The sequence below is a fragment of the Meriones unguiculatus genome (genome assembly GCF_030254825.1).
Source record: "Meriones unguiculatus strain TT.TT164.6M chromosome X unlocalized genomic scaffold, Bangor_MerUng_6.1 ChrX_unordered_Scaffold_31, whole genome shotgun sequence".
Taxonomy (NCBI): Eukaryota; Metazoa; Chordata; class Mammalia; order Rodentia; family Muridae; genus Meriones; species Meriones unguiculatus.
The window spans coordinates 9,192,989-9,217,305 of NW_026843707.1; positions in this window are offsets into that span (position 1 = coordinate 9,192,989).

A 24,317-nucleotide genomic window follows, 5' to 3' on the forward strand; every position below is an offset into this window, starting at 1 on the left:
TCTAGAACCCTCCCAATTCTATCATTCCTCCATGATCTCTTCTTATGCCTTTCCCCCAGTCCAAAGATAGGGGCAGTCCTCTTTCCCTTCCATCTGACCCTAGCCTATGAGGTCTCATCAGGACTGGCTGCACTGTTTTCCTCTGGAATGGTATGGCTCTTCCCATGGCTCCCCCATCAGAAGGAGATGATCAAAGAGCCAGCCACTAATAAGGGGAACAGGGGTTGTCGCTGAGAGCCTAGTATTATAAGCAAAGGGAGAAGAAATGTTTGGATCATTTCCCTTGAGAAAGACTCATCTTATCCTAAATAAATTTAGAGAAATTTAAATGAGAATAAAAATATTATATTTTAATATTTCTCTCAGCATACAACATCGTAGACTACTATAGAAAACTTGTCAATAAATTCATTGAGGTTCATGGTAATTACATTTTTATGATGATTTACAGTATTCTTTTTTAATGCTTTAGTAATTACACTTTATTCACTTTGTATTCTCTCTGTGGTTCCTTCCCTCCTCCTGCCCCAATCCCTCCCTTCCTTCACCCACTGCATGCATGCTTCTCCTCATGTCCACTGATAGCTAGGTCTTCTTTTTCTTCCTTCTGATCCTAGTCAATTAGGTCTCATCAGGAGTGGCTGCATTGTCTTCTTCTGTGGACTGGTAATGCTGCTTATCCCTCATGGGGAGATAATTAAAGAGCAGTCCAATCAGTTCATGTCAGATAGAGTCCCTGATCCTATTACAATGGAACCCACTTGGATTCTATAGTACTACTTGTTGATAGTTCATTGAATGGCGTGGTTTTCATAATTCATGAGGTTAAGTCATAGGAATGTTGAAGATCATAAAAAAATTAAACAAGGTATATAGGTTTAAATTAGTTTAAATACTCTTAATGTTGCTAGACTCTAGAAGTGACATAAATTGCCTCTCAAAACAAATGAGTATATTGATCCTAGCCTTATATACTTGTAATAAAACCAAAAGAGACAAATTGTTAAAATAAACCCTCCACAGACAGACATAAGGCTACAATAATAAATATCTGATTATAGTGAGTCTTTTAAGATAATATTCACCCCCATTTCATACTTGGAGAAAATTGTAGTCCTGTGGATAAATTTCATAACATCAATATTCTTCAGTTTGGGAGCCTAACAGCAGTTCAGGGACACTATCCTTTGTGTTGTAGGATGTCTAACAGAATTTTTGGACTCTCAAGGCTAGTTGAATACATCACCACACTTACTCTTAATTCTGGTAACCCACAACTATTTCATGGCATCTATGTATGCCCTGTTGGGAAAGACATTTGTTTCAATTAAGTTCTATTTGATTAGAGTTTTATATTTCTATTTGTTGTGAAAAGAGGTGTATGACCAATAGCTCATAAAAAAAACCAATGGAATTGCTACTAGATATATGAAATTGTTGAAGATAATACTCTTTATGTAAAGGTATCATCAGAATATAGCTAAATATCATCTCAACACATTTTCAACGGCTATCATTACAATAAATATACATCAAATTTCACAGATTTGCTAATGCTGGTTGCATATGTATCATTTTCTACTACAAATGCATTTATGGTCAGTTCAATAACATCACCTCATGATTTTGGACTTCACAAAAATCATTGCCTGTACTTGAAAGATAGGATGAGTGATAACAAGCTGTGTCTGGGTGCTCCTATGAATTATTTCAGTGCAGACAACATAAGAATAAACTCCAATCCAGAGATGTAAATATGGTTGTGTTTTGTTAATGACAAAATGGTTGAGAGAACATCTTTAAAAAAGCTCCAAAGAACAGAATGAGACACAGTTAAGTGAATCAAGTATCACTTAGTTTGTTATGTGTTTGTCTGTGTTAATAGGGGAGGTGATAAATTACTAAGGTGCCAACCTAAGAATCCAACAGCTGAGCTGAAAACTAAAGCTAAAAACATTGAGAATGCATTCATCAGAATTATATTAGAAAATTTTCTAAGTCCTACAAATTCATAATCAAGCACAACCAACTAGAATACCACACAGAAATGAATAGATAAGAACTCTAGAGTCATCTGAAATTGAAAACTCACTTTTCTAAACATTTATCAAGCAGGAAGAGAAAATCTCTGAAGCAAGTTTGTAATAAAAAATGTTTACATTTTAAAAAATCAGAGAGATATGAAACAACACAAGGATATAGATTTACTGGTGGATTTGGAAGTAGTTTTAGCAAACGGCTATGAATGACCACAGACCAATATTAAAATGAGAACAAAATATAATTAAAATTGAAAGTTAGGTGGACACAGGATCTGATGTAAATATAACCTCAAATGAATCTTGGAATCTACATTGGTCCTTTCAGAAGGTGTCCACACAGATTTTAGGAATTGTAACATTATCCCAAGTAAAACAAAGCCTAAGACAAATTAAATGGAAGACTCAAGATGGCAGGGCCAATCACACAGTGTCTATAAATAGCAGCACAGCACTGGGAGGAGAGTGACCAGCAGGTCTTCCTGTGGGCTCCAAACTCCTGCAGTCTGTTTCTCAGGTGAAAGAAGAATCAATGTGAATATGCAAAGATCCAAATTCCGGCCACCAGGATCATTCCAGGAAAAATAAAATAAAATTCTAGACTCCTGCCCAAGCCCACCTGCTATGGATGCATTCCTGGAAACATCCGTTTGCAGCTCTGAACATGCAGCCTTAGGCCATCCAGCAAATCCTAACTTCTGTGAAAACATTCCTAGGACAAATCGATCTTGGTTCTGACTTTGGTTGTTCACTCTCACTGCCTGTTCAATGGAAAATTCTGGTACCGAGGGTAATACTCCAAACTTGGGCACCCACTCTCACAGTCCTGTGAACACCTTCTGGGTACAAGCTGCTCCTGGCACTTAACCAAGAAGCCCAGTTTCACTATCTTGTTGAAACCTTCCAGGATGTTGTGGCTAATGGCACTGACTCTCACCATCCTGTAGAGAGGATACCTTCTGGTATTGCTGGGGAGATATGGCCCCATTCTGCCTGCTCCACAACTGCACAACTCACCTGAGTCAGAATCAGCAAACACAGCACAGACAGAGAAAACTACAGAGCAGAGCTGGCTTGGGACTCAAGTCCTATTGCCTACCATCTTGAGGAAGCCAGTAGAGCACTGGAGCAGATCTAGACTCACTTTGGTTGTGTTGTCTTGTTTAGAAAATAAAATAGGGGAGGAGGGGCAAGATGGCGGCGCCGGGAGGACTCTCATTCTGAGCAGCAGCAGCAGGATCAGCACAGTGAGCAGTAATCAGAACTCGCGGCCATAAAACACAGTCATTGTGTTTCCCAGGTGAGAGGATACCCCACGGTGGGGGATTCAATCAGCTTTTTACTCACCAGGCTAAGCCGTGGAAGAGATCCCGGTTCCACCAATTTGGCTGCTGGTCGCCAGCCCCAGTCCCAGCCCAGAGCCACAAGCCAGTGTCTCTGGTCATGGTCCCAGACTGAACCATGCGCACCAAACTATCAGAGAATGGAAATTGCAGTCGAGAGATAACCCCAGGGTACAGGAAATGACTGGGACCGGCCTTAGGTCACCCAGACATCCCCTAGAAAAGATTCGGTGTCCATGGGCACCCCAGGAGACAGCCCGGAGCCAGAGCCGGGGACCCAGGTTCCTGCACTGAGCCCTGCATGCCTGCGCACCTGACGTGCCGCCTGAGATAGAAATGTGGGCACCAGGGCACCAGCAAATGAGTTTCACTGTCCTGTCCAGTGCAAACACACAGGGAGGGAAACGGCTGGTCTGATCTCAGAGCACTCAGCCGACACCCCGAACCTGAAAAGGTCCCTGGAATATTACCCAGCTTAGGGAGGCACCCAGGTTCCCAAAGGCGCAAAGGCAGATACAGGCAGTTTCTGCGCACCAGACAGCTGGCAGAGACTGAGACGCCATCACACAGCTGTCCTCCAGGCACAGGCAGTTTCTGTGGCGAGTCAGCTGGCGGACACTGAGCAGTGTGCACCAGGGCAAAAAAAGACACTGGGAGTCCGTGTCTCCAGAGAATCCACAGGGAAGGAAGGAAACTGTACTGACCTAAATCACCCAATCCTTCCCTAGAAAAAGTCTAGCAGACTAGTGGGGCCGAGGCGCCAGCACTCAGCTGTGCTTCAGACACAGGCACAAACAGTTGATGCGCGCCTGATGTCCAACTGGGTCAAGGCAGCTGATCATTAAATTTACAACAAGAAACCCAGAAACAGGGCAGCTGCCCTTAGGACTTCCCTGGGTGAGAGGAGAACCCTCTTGACTAACAAAGACCACAGTTACCACTCAGGTCTATATCCCTGAGGTGAGCAACTCCTGAAAAAACACCAGCCATCCAGGGACTATACCCAAAAAGCTGAGAAGACACCCTTCAGGAAAAACCAGCTTTCTGCAAAGGGGATTCTCTCCAGCACAGGATCCCCAGGAACCACCAGAAAATAACCCCAAACACCTAAGATAGCACAATGGGTAGAGGCCAGCGTAAAAGCTCAAGCAACAAAAGACTGAGCAATATGGCATCTCCAGAACCCAGTTACCCGGGGGCAAGTAGCCCTGGACACCCCAGCATAACTGAAATCCAAGAAGATGACCTAACAAGTATGCTCATGAAGATGATAACAGAGGAAACAAATAAGAATCGTAAAGACACAGAGGAAGATAAACTCAAACAGAATATTGCCATCTGTAAAGAAATAGAGGAAGCTGCAGCCAAACAGTTTATGGCCTTTAGAAAGGAAATGTTTAAAACACTGAATGAAATAAATAAACAGAGTTGAGGGAACTAAAAGAAAAACAGGAAAGTACAATCAGACAGGTTAAGGAAGTAAACAAAACAACTCAAGACCTGAAGATAGAATTGGAAAAATTAAAGAAAACAAAAACGGAAGAAATAATGGAAAGGAAGAATCTAGGGAAGAAAACAGGAACTACAGAGGTAAGCATAACCAACAGACTACAAGAGATGGAAGAAAGAATCTCAGGTGTAGAAGATACAATGGAAGAAATCGATGGATCTGTCAAAGAAAATGTTAAATCCGAAAAATTCCCGACACAGACCGTCCAAGAAATCCAAGACAATATGAAAAGACAAAACCTAAGAATAATAGGTATAGAGGAAAAAGAAGACTCCCTTCTCCAAGGCCCAGAAAATATTTTCAACAAAATCATTGAAGAAAATTTCCCAAAGCTAAAGGAGAGGCCAATTAGAATACATGAGGACTACAGAACACCCAACAAATTTTACCAGAAAATAAAATCCTCTTGCTACATAATAGTCAAAACAGTAAGTATACAGAAAAAAGAAAAAATACGAAAAGCTGCAAGGGAAAAAGGCCAAGTAACATATAATGGCAAACCCATTAGAATCACACCTGACTTTTCAACAGAGACTATGAAAGCCAGAAAGGCCTGGACAGATATCATGCAGACCCTAAGAGAACACAGATGTCAGCCCAGGCTACTATACCCTGCAAAACTCTCAGTCCTCATAGACGGAGAAAACAAGATATTCAATGACAAAAACAAATTTCAACAATACCTACAAACAAATCCAGCATTACAGAAGACACTGGAAGTGAAAATACAACCCAAGAAAGCTAGCTACATTCAAGAAAACACAGGAAATAAATAACCTCACTTCAGTAAAACAAAAAGCAACCAAGCACACAACCGGATGACCACAGCCAACATCAAAATCAAGAGATCTAACAGCCACTGGTCATTAATCTCTCTCAACATCAATGGACTCAACTCTCCAATAAAAAGACACAGATTAACAGAATGGATACGTAAACAAAACCCAGCAATCTGTTGCATACAAGAAACACACCTAAGACACAAAGATAGACATTACCTGAGGGTAAAGGGTTGGAAGACAACTTTCCAAGCAAACGAACCCAAGAAGCAAGCAGGAGTAGCCATTCTAATATCTGATAAAATAGACTTTCAACCAAAATTAATAAAAAGAGATGGGGAAGGACATTTCATACTCATCAAGGGAAAATTCCACCAGGAAGACATCACAATCCTGAACATCTATGCCCCAAATACAAGGGCACCCACATTTGTGAAAGAAACATTGATAAAATTTAAAGCACATATAGATCCCCACACATTAATAGTGGGAGACTTCAACACCGCAATCTCAACGAAGGACAGGTCAACAAAACAGAAATTAAACAAAGAAAAAAATGTCTCTGACAGAGGTCATGAATCAAATGGAACTAACAGACATTTACAGAACTCTACACACAAACACAAAAGAATATACCTTCTTCTCAGCACCTCATGGAACCTTCTCCAAAATAGACCATATAGTGGGTCACAAAGCAAGCCTCAACAGATACAAGAAGATTGAAATAATCCCATGTATCTTTTCTGATCACCATGGAATAAAGCTGGACCTCAACAAAAACAGAAATAACAAAAAGCCTACACACACGTGGAAACTGAACAACTTGTTACTAAATAACAGCTCGGTCAGGGAAGAAATAAAGAAAGAAATTAAAGTCTTTCTAGAAACCAATGAAAATGAAGACACAACACACCCAAACTTGTGGGACACAATGAAAGCAGTGATAAGAGGAAAGTTCATAGCACTAAGTGCCTTCAAGAAGAAATTCGAGACAGCTCATTCAAACACCCTAATGGCTCACTTAAAAACCCTAGAAAAAGAAGAAGCAGACACACCAAGAAGGAGTAGACGGCTGGAAATAATCAAACTCGGGGCTGAAATCAATCAATTGGAAACAAATAAAACAATTCAAAGAATCAATGAAACCAAGAGCTGGTTCTTTGAGAAAATCAACAAGATCGACAAACCCTTAGCCAGGCTAACTAAAAGGCAGAGAGACACCACCCAAATCAACAAAATCAGAAATGAAAAGAGGGCTATAACTACAGACACTGAGGAAATCCAAACAATCATTAGGATTTACTTCAAAAGTCTATATGCCACAAAATTTGAAAATCTAAATTTAATGGACAATTTTCTTGATCGATTTGACTTACCAAAGCTGAATCAGGACCAAGTAAATCAGCTAAATAGTCCTATATCCCCCAAAGAAATAGAAGCGGTCATCAAAAGTCTCCCATCCAAAAAAAGCCCAGGACCAGATGGCTTCAGCACAGAATTCTACCAGAACTTCAAAGAAGAGCTAACACCAATTCTCTTCAAACTATTCCACAAAATAGAAACAGAAGGAATATTACAAAATTCATTCTGTGAAGCCACAGTCACCTTGGTACCTAAACCTCACAAAGACTCAACAAAGAAAGAGAATTTCCGGCCAATCTCCCTTATGACCATTGATGCAAAAATACTTAATAAAATACTTGCAAACCAAATCCAAGAACACATCAAAGATATTATCCACTATGACCAAGTAGGCTTCATCTGAGGTATGCAGGGGTGGTTCAATATACGGAAATCCATCAATGTGATCCACCATATTAACAAACTGAAAGAAAAAAAAAAACATATGATAATCTCCCTAGATGCTAAAAAAGCATTTGACAAAATCCAACATCCATTCATGTTCAAAGTATTGGAGAGATCAGCGATACTAGGCACATATCTAAACATAGTAAAGGCAATATACAGCAAGCCTATAGCCAACATCAAACTGAATGGAGAGAAACTTAAAGCAATCCCACTGAAATCAGGGACAAGACAAGGCTGCCCACTCTCCATATCTCTTCAACATAGTGCTGGAAGTCCTTGCAAGAGCAATAAGACAGTTGAAGGAGATCAAGGGGATACAAATTGGAAAGGAAGAAGTCAAATTATCACTATTTGCAGATGATATGATAGTATATGTGAGTGACCCCAAAAACTCTACCAGGGAACTCCTACAGCTGATAAACACCTTCAGCAAAATGGCCGGATACAAAATTAACTCAAAAAAATCAGTAGGCCTCCTGTATACAAAAGACAAAAGGGCTGAGAAAGAAATTAGGGAAACAACACCCTTCACAATAGCCACAAATGACATAAGGTACCTCAGAGTAACCCTAACCAAGGAAGTCAAAGACTTGTATGAAAAAAATTTCAAATCTCTGAAGAAAGAATTAGAAGAAGATATGAGAAGATGGAAAGATCTCCCATGCTCATGGCTTGGCAAGATTAACATAGTAAAAATGGCCATCTTATCAAAAGCAATCTACAGATTCAATGCAATGCCCATCAAATTACCAACACAATTCTTTACAGACCTGGAAAGAAAAATTCTCAACTTCATATGGAATAACAAGAAACCCAGAATTGCTAAAACAATCCTCTACAATAAAAGATCTTCTGGAGGTATTTCCATCCCTGATCTTGAGTTGTAGTACAGAGCAACAGTTTTAAAAACTGCATGGTACTGGCATAGAAACAGAATGGTGGATCAATGGAACCTAACAGAGGACCCAGAAATAAACCCACACACTTATAGACACCTGATCTTTGACAAAGACGCCAAAACCATATAATGGAAAAAGATAGCATCTTCAACAAATGGTGCTGGTCTAACTGGATGTCTACATGTAGAAAAATGAAAATAGATCCATACTTGTCACCCTGCACAAAACTGAAGTCCAAGTGGATCAAAGACCTCAACATAAAACCAGACACATTAAATCGGCTTGAACAAAAAGTGGGAAATACCCTAGAACTCATTGGTACAGGGGAAAACTTCCTGAACAGAACACCAACAGCACAGGCTCTAAGAGCAACAATCAATAAATGGGACCTCATGAAACTGAAAAGCTTCTGTAAAGCAAAGGACACCGTCATCAAAACAAAGCGACCGCCTACAGATTGGGAAAGAATCTTCACCAACCCTTTATCTGACAGAGGACTCATATCCAGTATATATAAAGAACTAAAGAAGCTGAAAAGCAGCACACCAAGTAATCCACTTAAAAAATGGGGAACTGAGCTAAACAGAGAATTCTCTGTAGAGGAATACCGAATGGCAGAGAAGCACTTAAAGAAATGCTCAGCCTCACTAGCCATTGGGGAAATGCAAATCAAAACAACCCTGAGATTTTACCTTACACCCATGAGAATGGCCAAGATCAAAAACTCAAGTGACAACACATGCTGGAGAGGTTGTGGAGAAAGGGGAACCCTTCTGCACTGCTGGTGGGAATGTAAACTTGTACAACCAGTCTGGAAATCAATCTGGGGCTTTCTCAGACAACTAGGAATGGCACTTCCTCAAGATCCAGCCATACCACTACTGGGCATATATCCAAAAGAGGCTCAAGTACACAAAAAGGACATTTGCTCAACCATGTTTGTAGCAGCTTTATTTGTAATAGCCAGCAGCTGGAAACAACCAAGATGCCCCTCAACTGAAGAATGGATGCAGAAATTGTGGTACATCTATACAATGGAATATTACTCACCAATGAAAAGTAAGGAAATCATGAAATTTGCAAGTAAATGGTGGGATCTGGAAAGGATCATCCTGAGTGAGTTGTCCCAGAAGCAAAAAGACACACATGGTATATACTCACTCATATAGGCATACAACATAGGACAAAACCACTAAAACCTGTGCATCTAAAGAAACTAAGCAAGAGAGAGGACCCTAACTAAAATGTCCAATCCCCATCTGGAAAGGCAAAGAGGATGGACATCAGAAGAAGAAGAAAACAGGAAACAACCTAGGAACCTACCACAGAGGGCCTCTGAAAGCCCCTGCCCTACAGACTATCAAAGCAGATGCTGAGCCTGATGGGCAACTGTTGGACAGAGTGAATGGAATTTTAGGTAAGAACTGGGAAATAGTAAGAGCTGGAGAGGACAGGGTCTCCACAAGGAGAGCAACAGTGAAAAAGATTTTTAACTATTTCAAAATTCTACTTGGGCGCTGCAGAAATGGCATATCACAGTGGTAGAGCCTATTGTGTGTCTAAGCATGAAATTCAAATTAAGTTTCTATTCCCCAGCACAACACAGTTTATAACAGCAAATAAGTGAATGAATGAATAAATAGCTCTGTATCACAGCTCCTTAGTACAGGATTTATGTTAGAGATTTCGTTTCCTGTTTTTATTTTTCTTTTTTATATTTTTCATGAATATAGTAAATACTTAACCAGAACTCTAAAATGTGACAGGCATGCTTAAAACATATGATGTATATTTTATATAGAAGTGATAAGTTCTCCCTGGACTTTCCAGGGTGCATGGAGGATGGGAACTTTTGGATGTGTGGTGATGATAACAATAGTTTTTCTTTTTTTCTTTCCGTTTTTGTTTTAGCAATACTTTTACAAAACAAAGAACAAAACCAAAAAAGGACATTAATACACTTATTGATGTGGGATGAGTGACTCATCAATAAACACAGAACTAAAGGCAATTAATAACTGCTGGTAGAGGACATTCTACTATACCCAAAAGACACCACAAGTTAGTAATCCAATACCAAGTGTTCTGCACTGGAATCATATTCACAAAGCAACAGGAATTAAATTTAGTGTGTTGTATGACTATATTTATCTTTTTACATGTACATGTAACAATAAATATGAATTTAATAAAGTCATGAATTTTAGAAGATATAAAGGCAGGAAGAAAGGGGGAAGGTTGGAGGGAGGAAATGGAAGTGGGGAAAGGTAGAAATTTTATTTTAATTATGACATTACTAATCTGGTTGCATATGTCTTGGTTCAGACAGGATGACTTGGAAAAAAATAATACTTATTTGCAATACCATTATACATCCTAGAATTTTATAACATGTTAGTGTTACAATCTCCATTTACTTGTTTTAATATATTTTGTTTTATTTTAATTTTAAAATTACTTTATAATTAATTACAGTTTACTCCCTATGTATCCCAGCTATATTCCCCTGCCACATCCCTTCCCAATCCCAGCCTTCCTCCATCCCTCCTCTACTCCCATGCCCCTCCCTAAGTCCACTGATAGGGGAGGTCTTCCTCCCTTTCCATCTGATCCTAGCCTATCATGTCTTATCAAACAAGCTACATTTTCTTCCTTTGTGACCTGAGCTGTCCATGGGCTACATCCCTGCTTGGATTCTAAGTTATCTCCAAGCAAATTTCTTGGTTGGAACATTCATCTAAGAATAGACCCGTTACACAGATTTTTTTGTTTCTGTTGCACTCCTTGAGGAACTCCTGTCCCCTCTATGTCATTTATCTCCTCCTTGTTTTATAAGGTACCCTCCACTCTACCCAAATTATGTCTGTGAGTCTCAGCATCTGCTCTGATACCCTGCTGGGTAGAATCCATCTGTGGCTCTCTGTTGTAGGCTTCTGTGCTCTTCCCTGTTGTCTCTTCCCAATTGGCTGTTCACTCTTCCAAATTGGCTGTCTGAGTGAGGCTTGATCATCTAACTCAGGGTCCTCCTTCATGCTTAGCTACCTTTGATATACCTATTATGTATGTTTATCCTATATCTTATGTCTACTGTCCACAAATAACTAAGTTATATATCAAGTATGTCTTTCTGTTTTGGGGATACCTCACTCAGGATGATCTTACACCTGTCAGTATGGCTCAGATCAAAAAGTCCAGTGACAAAACATGCTGGAGTGAATGTGGAGAAAAGGGAGACCTCCTTCATTGCTAGTGGGAATGGAAAATGTACATGCACTTTAGAAATCAATTTGGATCATTCTCAGACAATTAGGAATAGTGCCGCCTCAAGATCCAGCCATTTTACTATTTGACGTATATCCAAAATATATTCAAGCACACAACAAGGACATTTGATCTACTATGTTCCTAGCACCTTTATTCGTCATTGTCAGAATCTGGAAACAACCCAGATGTACATAAACTGAGGAATGAATGCAGAAATTTTGGAACATTTACAAACTGGAATACTATTCAGTAATTAAGAACCAGTAAATCACAAAATTTGCAGCCAAGGAAAGGAAAAAAATATGAAATTAGAAAAGAAAAATGGGAGCTATAAGATAAATCATGAAGACAGAGCCATTAAATAAAGCCTGATTTCTCAATGTAGGTTCTAGAAAAGAGAGGGCCTGACACATATTCTCCAAATGATGAGAAAAATTTTGGCAGCGAAACTATGAACCACATTAGTTGGAGAAACCAAATTTGAACAGGATCTATTTACAACAATTTCTGCTCTCCATATGGCACTAGAAAGAAAATTTCAACTTAAAGACTGGAGAATTCGATACTACGATGGAGCAGCTGAGAGTGGCCATTGTCACAGTAAATTCTACCGGAGTGGACGCAGGACTAGCCACAGGATTATCAACATGGATTGCTGCAGCCATGAATCATCTGAAGGAATGGGCGGGCATGGGAGTGTTAGCAGGCCTTCTGGTGTTGGTCTCCTTGGTTTGCCTGTGGTATATATGCAAGATTAGAGTCTCACAACAGTGTGATGCAGCCATGATCATTCAGGCCTTTACAGCCATTGAAGCAAGACACTCTCCCCAAGCATGGTTGGATACCATAAAAAGCTAAAATGATACGCTCAGGATGCGAGGCTAAGCACTGCACTCAGGGTCAGCCGCTTTGGACCCAGAGAAGAGCATGTCTGATTGCATGTGGGTTGATGCCCCAGGTCCCGCCTCTGAGAAAAAGGTATCGGACGGGTCCGATGCTCTTTGGGTGGATGACACCTAAATGAACATCTGTACAAAGTCCCAATTTATTTCTAATATCAGAGATCAGACCTCTACTCTTGCCTGATGCGTCTAAAACAAAAAGGGGGAACTGTAGAGAGCTGCAGAATGCTATGCCTTAAAGATGGAGCTGGTTTCCGCCTTCCACCTTCCCGATGGTGAGTGCTCTCTGTCAGGAACAACTCCACATTTGGCTAAGGCCGAGGATCTGGCTTGCTTCCATGTATGTGGACCTATCTGCATTGCCCCCGTGGCATGCCTGGGTTGGCTACCCAGAGGCTATTTAAGCTGTGGGCTGGCTTTCCCCGGGGTCCGAGGATTGTTCAATGTTCCTGAATAAACTGCATTGAAAAAAAAAAAAAAAAAAAAAAAAAAAAAAAAAAAAAAAAAGATTTTTACCACACTCAATAAAAATAAAACGTATAAATATTTAATCTCTTGACCTGAACTTGTGCAAAGTACAAGGAATCCTATGAAAGAAGGCCTGTCTATCAATGCAGATGCTGAGATTTATGGCCAACTGTTGGGCACACAGCAGGGAATCTTAGGAAAGAAGTGGTAAACAGTAAGATCTGGAGAGGACAGGAACTCTACAAGGAGAGCAACAGAACCAAAAAATCTAAGCACAGGGGTCTTTCCTGAGACTGATACTCCAAACCAAGGACCATGCATAGAGATAACAAAAGACCCCTGCAGAGATGTAGCCCATGGCAGTTCAGGGTTCCATAGTAATAGGTACAGAGAGCATTTCTGACATGAACTGTTTAGCCTGCTCTTCAACCCCTGGCCCCCGGGAGGGTGAAACAGCATTACCAGGCAATAGAAGAAGACAATGGAGATACTCCTGATGTGGCCTAACTGACTAGGAAAAGAAGGAAGGAAAATAAGTCCTCCCCTATCACTGGACTTGGGGAGTGGCATTTGTGCAGAGGGGAGAGGAAGGCAGAATTTGGGACTGCAGGACAGAGGGAACCACAGGGGAATACAAAGTGAATAAAGTATAATTAACAAAGAATCAAAAAAAAAGCAGGATGCATCATTCTGTGATATCCAAGAACAAGATCTGGAAGTCAAAAATAAACATTACCTCGGGATAAAAGAAAGAAAAAGCATGTTCAAAGCACATGGAGACAAAAACCAAGCAGGTGTAACCGTTTTATATCTGACAAAAAAGAAAACAAAATAGACTAAAAACTAATCAGAACAAACAGGGAACAGTACATAGTCATCAAAGTTGAAAAAAAAAATCTGCCAAAAAATTATTGCTGTTTTAAGCATTCATATACCAAGCACAAAAGTAACTGTCTTCATAAAAGAAATACTATTACAGATAGAAAAGTATATTGACCTCCACACAGTGGTAGTGGGAGGCTTCAGGACCTCACTCTCAGTAATTTACAAGTGATCCAGACAAAAACTAACCCGATAAAAGCTGTAGCTAAAAGATTTCACATGTATATAAGCTTAGCAGACTTTTAGAGAAGATTTAACCCAAACTCAGAATATACTTTCTTTTCAATAGCTCATAGAATTTCTTCCAAAATTGACCAAAGTCTTGAAAATAAAGCTAGTCTCAATAGTAAGGAAAAAATTTAAATCACACTCTGTACACTATATGACCACTACAGATTAAAACGACATGAAAACAAGAACAATAGCAGTTTAAAAACATGTTAAAAGTGAGCAACTCACTACTGACAGAAAATTGATTCAAGATAGAAATTAGAAGGAAATTAAAAACTAAAACCATTTAAAACAAATTGAAATCAAATGAAAATATTATTTACCCAAATAGATAAGACACAGGAAGTCAGTTTTAGAGGCAAATGCAAAGCACCAACTATTTACATATAAAAACTGGAGAGATCTCATCTGAGCAACTTAATGACATACTTTAATGCTATACAATGAAAAGAAAAACGAAGTTACAAAGGAGTAGGAAGCAAGAAACAATCAAACTTACAGATGACATTAATAAAACAGAATGAAATAAAACAATGCAAAGAAAATAGGTAAGATTGATACTTAGCCAAATTAACACTAACATGTAGAGAGGATATCCAAATTAAGAGAATTACAGATTATACATGGGAGGAAAAACACACAACAACAACAAAAACAAAAAACCCCAGAGAATTGTAAGGACATATTTTAAAAGTCTGTGCTCCAAGAAAATAGAAAACCTGAATTAAACAGATAAACTTATATGCAGCCTACTAAATTTAAATCAAATCTTGATAAGTAATTATATTAGAACTAGTGAAATAGAGGCACTAGTTAAATCATTCAAACAAAAAAGGTTAGAGAAAATTAGATTTAACACAGATGATTACAATCTTTCATATAAATATCATTGCTGATACCTCTAATTATTCTGCAATATAGAAAGAAAAAATACAAAGTGTAATTATTTTTCACAAGGACACAATTACCTCAATACCTAATCCACACCAAGACCCAACAGGGAAGACTATAGAGCAATTTCTGTTAAGAACATATATTAAAAAAATCTCATTAAAAATATTTCAGCCCTAATTCCAGTAGCATATAGAAAGATTATGCACCATAATCAGCTTGGATGCATACCAGATTTATAGAAAGACAGATGGAGAAACTCTCCCTGGAGGATTAAATGGAAAACGAACAAAGAATGGTTAAGGCTGGGAGTATGAGAAGAGATAGCTAAAACCATGGGTGAATTGAGGATTCATGTAGAACCGCTTTATAAAATATATACATATGTGACAGGAATCAAAATGCAATCACCAAATAATGGGGGAGACACATCTCCACTAGCTATATCTTGCCACCAAATGAAACCTTCAGCACCAGGAATGTGTTATGTCTAATTGAGTTCTTACCAAAGTGTCGCAAAGAAGAACTCAGGTAACTCAGGCTGTCTCTGGCAATATCCATTGCTCTCCAGAAATGGATAGTAAGACTGCCTTGCTGCATTGCTGAAGACAACTCCTACATATGTCACTGAACATGGAGAAGTTGAGCTGGTGGCAACTGAGAACCTTCATCTCTACTGACTAGTGTTCAGTGTACTGGAAGGTACTGTGCATGGGTCTGAGGCAGTTGGGTTTCCAAGGCAGAGTGGGGATATGGACAGAAGCCTCACACTTAATGCAGAAACGATCTCTGATTGCTAATCCCTTCCAAGGGAAAGTGAGTTTTCTCCAATGCTGTCTAGCTAGTTTTACCAACCATACTTAATGCAGGCCCCATGCCTAGAAGTAAATAGCAAACATAAATGATCAATGTATTTTTGGAGGTTTTTTACCTCATAATGCCTTGTTTGAATTATTTTAACCTTACATGTTATTGTTTATATGTTATAGCCTATTATTTTCTGTTTTTATTGAATTTCTGTGTAAGTAAAAATGTTTCTGTGATAGCTCTGTTTCTTTTATGTCTTTCTTTGAGGTTTCTATTAGTATTGGTTTGTTTTAATTTGTTCCTGTGTTCTTTATTATGTTTATGTTGTTGTTTTCTTATACTATTAACTGCTTACTTATGAGACACAGAAAGGAAGTGGTTGAGTGTGTGGGTTTAAGTGGTCAGGAACATCTTAGAGAAGTTGTAAAAGGCGAAACTACGATCAGAATATATTATATAATAACTTTTTTTCTTTTTTTAAAAAGTGAGGAATTGAACATAATTTATGACCCAGGGATTTTGCAGTACTAACCATACAGTAAAGAAGGAAAGCAATAGACACTAGAACTAGTTTAATCAAATGCATTGCATAAGAGACTTTTCAAGCTCTAAACTAGTCACTTAATCTGTACTGTAAACACCACAATAATAACTAAGTACAATCTCAGCTATTGTACCAATGTTCTTGATACATACACAAAACATTTAAATTTTACAGTGCTGCTTAATCAATATTATAAAATAATTCTAATATCATTATACAATTGTAGGATTTAGTTATCATTCATACCAAATAAATATATAGCTTTTAACTTGAAAGGATGAGGACTATAAAGAAGTATGTCTAATTACCAAGTTTTAGATAACAAATCAGAGTACATATTGTCATAGGAGGATTTGGTGCTAATACTCTATTAACTTAATAAATAGATAAATATTCTAAACATGATTATGTTTTATTTCAAAAATTTACAAAGGGAAAAAAATTAAGTATTTCAATACTTTATATGTAATCATAATATTCAAATAACACAATAAGTGTAATAGTAAATTTAGGTTAAAACTTGAAAAAGGTTGACAATAAAATACTATACAATGTATCAATTTTCGTACTTCCGCCTTTTTTTTCAAAATCCCTCTCAACTCAGTAAGTGGTTTTTCTCTTGACCCTCATCTTTCCCAATACTCAGGCTATGTGCTGAGGAGTATTGAAACTCTCTGTTCCTACCTTCTCCTGAATGACACTTGGGTGCACTCTTGCCTGAATATTTAGATTTAGATTTCTTCATGCTTGATACAGGAAGATTCCTGAACTTGGACGAGACCTGTCTCATGAAACCAGCTATTGCCTGGATGCTGAGAACATGGCCTTGGATCCTTTGTTTGTTGATGATCTCCTTTGAAAGCGATATTGAGACTGAGCCAGGGATTGTGAGTGGCCTGGAGAAGATCTGGTATGATCTATGGTTTGATACCAGTGGTGGGACAAGAATGCTTGTGTCACCTTGACGACGGAATTTATGATTGTTTTCCTCATAATGTTTTTGGCCTCCCTTGCTACAGTCAGTTTGAGAGTACTGTGGATCCATTTTGTAAACCATCTGTAACTTTAGTTCATGTCCATCTAGTAAAATCCCATGTAGTGGACCCATGGCATCCTTGGCATCAGGTTTGTTGTAGAAATAGATTAAGGAAACCAATATGGACTTTTAGTCAATGGATTTGGGGGATGTTTACATCACTATCAGGCCCATCATGCTCAAAGATATGCCTCAGGGTGCAGCATGAATTGTGGTTTGCCAGATTTTCAACCTTGAGGGAGATCATTCTCTCTAAGACCATGACTGTTACTCATGGTCTTTGATACCTCCAGTTAGAATACTCTGAAATAAGCAGATTTAAAGCTCCAAGAGAGATGAAAAATCTGCAACCTTTTTCTTCCAATCTTTTGACTACAATTCCTTTCATTTGTATTTGCTCAGATATTCTAGAATGTTTCACAACAGCTTTGCCCATCAATAGAGATAAAACCATTTAAGAAACAGAGCAATATGAATGTGAACCAGTAATAAACAAGTGAAATAATCCAAACAATTCTTTTCACTTTTCCAGTAGAAATCCAAATGTGCTATATCAATAAAAGATTAGAATGTTTATTTGTAACATAATCATTAACTTTTATTTTTCTAACATGAAATGATATTAAAATTATAGTAAAGTTTTTATTCCCTTCATTTACTAATATATATATATATATATATATATATATATATATATATAGCAACAATATGTTGAAGGGGATAATGAATTAGATAAATAATTTTCTAGAAAAGAACTTTGACTAATTTGGGCAAACACTATTCTTTTACTAATTTTAAGATAAAAATATTCAAGGTCTTTGTTCCACTTGGACTTGAGTTTCATGCAGGGTGATAAATATTGATGCATTTGCATTTTTTCATAGGTAGAAATCCAGTAAGACCTGCACCATTTGTTGAAGATGCTGTCTTTTGTACATTGTATGGTTTTGGCTTCTTTGACAAAAATGAAAAAGGCATAGGTGTATGGGTTTATTTCTGGGTTTTCTATTCACATTCATTGATCCACCATCGTGTTTCTATGCCAGGACCATGCAGTTTTTATAACTATTTCTCTGTAGTCCAGTTTGAGCTCAGGGATGGAGATATCTTCTGATGATCTGTTGCTGAACAGGATTGTCTTAGCAATTCTGAGTGTCTTTGTTTTCCATATTAAATTGACAATTGTTCTTTCAAGGTCTGTAAACAATTGTATTGGTGTTTTTCATTTTATCAATTACAATTTATTCACCCTGTATCCCCTCTATATCTCTGTCTCTCCTCCCCTCCCAATCCCACTCTCCTTCCCCCATCTCCACCCATGTCCCACCAAGCCCACCAACAGAGGAGGTCCTCCTGTCCTTCCTTCTATTCCTAGTCTATCAGGACCTATCTTGAGTGGCTGCTTCTTCTTAATTGTGGCTTGGTAAGGCTGCAGACCCCTCAGGGAGAGGTGATCAAAGAGCAGGCCAATCAGTTACAGTCCTTGTCCCCATTACTATGGAACCAACTTGGACCCTGACCTTCCATGGGCTATATCTGTTCAGGGTTCTAGGTTACCTCTATAAATTGTCTTTGGTTGGAGTATCAGTCTCAGAAAAGACCCCAGTTCCCAGAGTTTTTGCTTCTGTTGCTCTCCTTGTGAAGCTCCTTTCCCCTCCATGTCTTACTATATCCCCCTTTTTTTCATAAAATTCCCTGCACTAGGCCCAAAGTCTGGCTCTAAATCTCAGCATCTGCTCTGATACCCTGCAGTGTAGGGCTCTGCAGAGGCCCTCTGTGGGAGGTTACTCACCTGTTCCCTGATTTCTCCCTTTTCTGATGTCCATCTGCTTTGACATTTTGAATGTGGATTGAACAACTCAGCCAGAGTGTTCTTTCTTGATTAGTTTCTTTAGGTGTAGAGATTTTAGTATATTTATCCAATATTTTATGTCTAATACCACTTATGAGTGAGTATACACCACATGTTTCTTTCTGATACTGGGATGCCTCCCTCAGAATGATCTTTTCCAGTTCCCACCATTTACCTGCAAATTTCATGATTCCTTGTTTTTGACTGCGGAATAATATTCCATGGTGAATATGTACCACAATTTCTGTATCCATTTCTCCACTGAGGGGCATCTGGGTTGTTTCCTGGCTCTTAAGAATAAACCTGCTACAAACATGGTTTGGCAAATGTCCTTTTTGTATACTTGAGCATCTTCTGGATATATGTCTATGTGTGTTATACCGGGATCTTGAAGAAAAGATACTCCTAATTGTCTGAAAACATGCCAGATTAATTTCCAAAGTGGTTGTAAAAGTTTGCATTCCCACTAGTAATGGAGTAGGTTTCCCCTAACTCTACACCCTCTCCAGCATGTGTTGTCAATTGAATTTTTGATCTTAGCCATTCTGATGGTTGTTAGGGGAATCTCAGGGCTGATTTGATTAGCATTTCCCTGATGACCAAAGACATGATGGGAATTACATTGAATCTCTACATTGCTCTTGGTAGGATGGCCATTTTCCCTCTTAATCCTAAGGATCCATGAGCATGGGAGATCTTTCCATCTTCGGATATCTTCCTCAGTTTCTTTCTTCAGAGTCTTGAAGTTTTTCTCAAACCAGTCTTTCACATGCTTGATTAGGGTCACCCAAGCTACTTCATGTTATTAGTGGCTATTTTAAAGAGTGTTTCCCTCCTAATTTCTATCTCATCACTTTGGAATTTCCTATATGGGAGGGCTACTGATTTTTTTTGAGTTAATTTTGTATACAGCCACATTGCTGAAAGTGATATCAGCCTAAGTTGCTCTCTAGTTGAATATTTGCCGTCACTCATGTATACTGTTATATCATCTGCAAAAAGCGATACTTTGATTTCTCCCTTTCTGATTTGGATCCTAATGATCTCCTTTAGTTGTCTTATTGCTCTAGCTTTGACTACAAGTAATCTCTCGTAGAGATATGGAGGGAGTGGGCAGCCTTGCCCTGTCCCTGTGTTCAGTAGGATTGATTTATATTCCTCTCCATTTTGTTTGATAGTAACTCTAGGTATGCTGTATATTGTCTTTAATATGTTTAGGTATGTGCCTCGAATCCCTGATTTCTACAAGACTTTAAACATGAATGGTTGTTGGATTTGTCAAATTAATCATTTATTTGTTTATTTATTCATTTATTTGCATCTGAGGAAAATTATACTAAAATCTGTAAACCTAAAGAAGCTAAGAAAAATAAATGGACATAGGAAGAGGGAGAAAACAGGCAACGGGACAAGAGCTTATGACAGAGGCCCATTGAAATGCTTTACATAGCAAGGTATTGAAGGAGATGCTGAGAGTCATGGTCCAAATCCAGGCAGAGTGCATGGAATCTTTTGAAACTAGGGGGAGAGAGGAAGTCTTAGAGGGTACAGGAGCTTCATGAGGAGAACAACAGATAACAAAATTCTGTCCAGGTATGTATTTTCTCAGACTGATATGCCAACCAAGGACCATGCATTGAGATACCCTAGAACACCCAGAACCTGTGCACAGCTATAGCCCATGGCAAGTCAGTATCCAAGTGGGTTTCCTAGTAATAGAAACAAGGACTGTCTCTGACATGAACTCAGAGATTGGCTCTTTGGTCACCTCCCCCTGAGGGAGGATCAGCCTTTCCAGGCCACAGAGGGAAACAATGCTGCCACTCCTGATGAGACCTGATAGGCTAGGTTCAGATGGAAGGGGAAGAGGACCTCCCTTATGAGAAGACTAGGGAAGTTTCCTAGTCTTTGGGAGGGAGGGGCCTACAGCTGGGATTCAAAGTGAATAAACTAATTTATAAAAACATACATAAATTTTTTAAAAGTAAAAAATGAACAGATAAATATTATTTTCTTCTTTGTTTTTATTGACTTATATATATTGATATTTAATATCATATATTTCATATATCCATATATATATATTGATGTATATAACATTGGATGTCATGAAACTCACCTTGTAAAACAGGGTAACCTTGAACTTCCAAGGTCCTATCGGCCTCTTCCTTCCAAGTGTTGATATTAAGAATCTCTAAGATCTTTAATATATATGATCCTTAATATGAACTCTCTGAACTGAACTGCAAAATATGTTTTTACAATGATAGGAGTGGAAGCATATGCTCACACATGTTAGCCAAGTGCTGTACCACTATCCTAGACATTTTAAATAAATATACTTAAATAAATACAACATAAATATTCAGGCAAGCAAAACCTGTTAAAAAATAGATTCCCTGAATTTGTAGCTTTCCATCATATTGAATTCAACAATTTTTTAAATTTGTTTTCATGATCCTATGTTGGCTAAACCAAATCAGTTAACGACTTCTTTCAGTTAAGCACCAGTATTTCTTTACAATGACTATGATGATTATGCTCTTTTAAGTCTACATAATAACAAACTTGCAAATAGTGTTGTTCTTATCTAATGAGAGTTCAAATGTGACTTAACAAGGTTAGGAAGAAGTGGAACTTATAGCTTGTTTGTTTTTCTTTGCCTCCAAAGGTCTTGTAGAGAAGTAAATATTCACAAAAATTAAAGATTATTGAATGAAGTAAGTAAAAGAGTCTGAGAAGGCAGGTGATTCATGTTTACTAAAATATAGCCGAGTTAGGTTTTTCAATAAAAGTTTTTGTCATGAACAAAGATAATTTAGTGCATTACAGTGAAACTTCTTATCCAGCTAGATCTTTTGTATAGGTTCTTATTTTGACAGATAATATAATTTTTTAAAAAATGTACTAATCATTGAACTGGAAAGCTTCTTATTGAATATGGAGAAAAAACATAATTCAAACATGCTGAATATATCAACAATTGATGAGGAAAGCAATTTGCAAGAGAAGAAAGAATAAAAGTACAATTTCTGAGCTAGAAAAAAAAAAACTTGTAAACTCAGCAGTGAAATGAAATAATTCCATTGAGTGAGCCAGGCCAAAAAACAAAACAAAACAAATCAAAAAATACAAAACAAAACAAAAAGTCCCAACTGTGGGAATCAGCAAGATTTAGGATTTTGGCTTTTGTAAAGAAAAGAGATGTTGGAATAAAAGAAAAAGTTTTTATAAAAGCCAAAAGATTTAGCCTTGAATATTTAGGCAACTGCCACAGACAAGGAGGTTTAGGGTCTATACTTATATTTAGTTATGTAAAGAGATTCTTTTTTTTATGCCTTAAAGTTTCATTTTTATTTATTTGTGTATCAGGGTATCATTATGTACACCACAAATGTGTAGATACTCAATGATGCTGATGGGTATATGTCTCCCTGGAATTGGTAATACAGACAGCAGTAAGCTGCCAATGTGTGAAGTTGGGAACTGAACACAAGTCCTCTATACAACATTAAATGCAATTAAACGTTGAGCTCTATGTCCAGCCTCACTTCTATCAGTGACTGATCATGTCATAAAAACTATGTTTTTTACAATAAATACATTATTATTATTTAATACAATTTATTCAATCTGTAAACCAGCTTTGGTCCATTTCCTCATCTCTCCCCAACGCACCTTCCCTCACTCTTCTCCTTTTATGCCCATCCTCTAGTCCACTGATAAGGGAGTTTCTCCTCCCCTTCAATCTGACCTTATCCTATCAGGTCTTTTCAGGACTGGTGCATTGTCTCCCTCTGTGGCCTTGCAAACCTGCATCATGCAGGGGGATGTGTTCAAAGAGTATGCCATTGAGTTCATGCCAGAAAAGGAGCTATGGGCTGCCTTCCTGAAATATCGAAATATCTTTTTTCATCCTCAAACAGAATATATATATATATATATATATATATATATATATATATATTTATTTATTTATATAATATTAAGGAAATAGAAGCTGTCATTCAAAATCTCTCATGCAAAAAAAAAAAGGCCAGGGCCAGATGGTTTTTTGGGCAGAATTCTCCCAAACATTCAAAGAAGTGCTAACACCAGTACTCTTAAAAATATTCCACAAAATAGAAACAGAAGGAAAACTACCCAACTCATTCTATGAAGCCACAGTCACCTTGGTACCTAAACCTCACAAAGACCCAACAAAGAAAGAAAATTTCAGGCCAATCTCCCTCATGAACATTGATGCAAAGTATTCAACAAAATACTTAACAACCGAACCCAAGAATACATCAAAGATACCATCCACTATGACCAAGTAGGTTTCATCCCAGGTATGCAGGAGTGGTTCAATATACGGAAATCCATCAATGTGATCCACCACATAAAAAACCTGAGGAGAAAAACCACATGACCGTTTCCTTAGATGCTGAAAAGCCATTTGACAAAATCCAGCATCCATTTGTGTTTAACGTCTTGGAGAGATCAGGGATACAAGGCACATACCTGAACACAGTAAAGGCAATTCCTATACAGCAAGCCTATAGCCAATATCAAACTCATTGGAGAAAAACTTAAATCAATCCCACTGAAATCAGGGACAAGTCAAGGCTGCCCACTCTCTCCATATCTCTTCAACATTGTTCTGGAAGTCCTTGCTAGAACAATATGGCAATTGAAGGAGATCAAGAGGATACAAATTAGAAAGAAAGATGTCAAATTTCACTATTTGCAGATGATATGATAGAATACCTGAGTAACCACAAAAATTCCAGTAAGGATCTCCTACAGCTGACTAACACCTTCAGCAATGTGGCAGGTTATAAATCTAACTAAAAAAATTAAATAAAATCAGCACCCCTCCTGTATACAATAGACAAAAGAGCTGAGAATGAAATTAGGGAAACAACACAGTTCACAATAACCACAAAGGACAAAAAGTACCTTGGTGTGAACCTAAAAAGCTAGTCAAAGACTTGTATGAAAAAACTTCAGTATATGAAGGAAGAATTAGAAGAATATATCAGCAGATGGAAAGATCTTCCATACTCAGGGCTTGGCAGG